The sequence below is a fragment of the Tupaia chinensis genome, unplaced genomic scaffold (assembly GCF_000334495.1).
Source record: "Tupaia chinensis unplaced genomic scaffold, TupChi_1.0 Scaffold000581_1, whole genome shotgun sequence".
In the NCBI taxonomy this organism is placed as follows: Eukaryota; Metazoa; Chordata; class Mammalia; order Scandentia; family Tupaiidae; genus Tupaia; species Tupaia belangeri.
The window spans coordinates 1,024,727-1,026,508 of record NW_006160097.1 but is presented as its reverse complement, the minus strand read 5'-3'; positions in this window follow the sequence as shown (position 1 = coordinate 1,026,508).

Below are 1,782 nucleotides of genomic sequence, written 5' to 3'. Positions count from 1 at the left end.
GTCTTTTTTTTTTTTTTTTTTTTTTTTTGTTACAGTACACATGTGCTCGCTGGAGAGACAGAGACAGAAAGTGAGAAATCAACCCCCAGGGAGGATAGCCACATTGCAATCCCTTCTCATCTCTTCTCCTCTCCGGATTTTTGGCATTCACCTGGCATGAGTTTTATGCCCCTGGGTCTGGGACTCAAACTGCAGTAGAGTGTGTGGGAATCCAATGACATATCCACTATGCCATCTGTTTGTCCCTAGCCAACAGCATCTTGATGCTACAATCCACCCCTAGCCTTCAGACAGCTTTGGATCATGGGCAATTGCATGCCCAGCATACTCTGGAAGGTTCTTCTAACTGGACACTAGGAATATTCCCACATGAGATTGCTTCAGAGAGTCACATTTGACCACTGTGCTACTTTCTGGCCCCTAAAGGACAGCTTTGATAAAGATAGTGTCCTTGGTTAACAGTTTTTCTTTCAGCACTTTGAATCTAACATCTCATCTGAACCCCAAAGTAGACTCTTTTGGCACACGTATTCACAGGTTCAGGGGAATAGACTTGGGTATCTTTGGAGGGGTCATTATCCAGCCTACCACCATCTCTGGGTTCTCTTTTCTTTCAAGTTGACTTCTCTCAGATTTTATGATTGTTAGGATGACTGACAAATAGTCCTGGTTACATGTCTTTCCTGTTTAAAGAGCAAGGGAGAAAATCACGACGATCTCTCCAGAATATCCCCAGATATTTTTTTCCCTACTTGCTTCTCATCCTCAATGCTGCAACTATCACCCAGGGAAAATGAGACACTCTAGTTCGTTTCTAATTCACATTCACTTCTCAAGAATCAGTTCCTTTCGAAACACATAAAAAGAAAGAAAGCAGCATTGACAGTTCCTCTCAAGCAAAATGAGAATGCTTTATGTAGAGACTGAGGACTGGCCCTTAGTTTTAGAAAACTGATGACTCTAAGCAAAAAAATTTGAAGTTGAATTCTGATAGCTTTAAGCTCAGGATACCAAAATTATTATCAATATCTGCAGTCCTTCTAGTTGGGTCTTGCTACACATTCAGCAGTGGTTTTGGTCAAATGCATAAAGTTTCTCTTTCCGACTTTGATGTCTCCATCTTACTCTTTGTAATCTGGCCTCAAATGATTTCTCCAGATTTAGGTCTGCCTCCATTAATAAGTTATTTGAAATGATTAGTTAACAATTTGAAATACACTTCTTTAAAGATGAATGCAGGCTAGCTGGTGGTGTGGTGTTTGTGGTCACTGGATCCCACAAGTTTGCACAGTTCGAGTTCGAGTCCTGGTGGCTTGGAAAGCACCGGTGTGTGTGCACGCATGCCTATCCTGAGAGAATGGAGAAGGGATTGCGATGTGGCCATCCACCAGAGGGGTATGTGTGTGTCTCCATGTCTCTGTCTCTCTCTGGTGAATACACACACCCTATAGCAAAAAACAAATAAACTTTAAAGATAAATGTGAGAGGCCTTACAATGCACAGCAGTAAAATATGGTGCTCCATGAAGCTGACACGTGGGAAGTTTCCGGATTCATATTCAGACTTCGCTGAGTAAAATGTGCATGTGTGTGCCCACGATCCAGGGCTGGCAGAGACTGGGGGTAGGTTGTGTTATAAAGACTCTGTAGAGAGTGCCATTTCTCTGTCTCTCTCCCTCATTCATGGAAGAAATAAATAAAAATAAACTTACAAAAAGATGAATGTGGAATTGCATGTTAATTTTTATAAACCAAATTTGTCCAATCACAGTAGAGAAAAGAC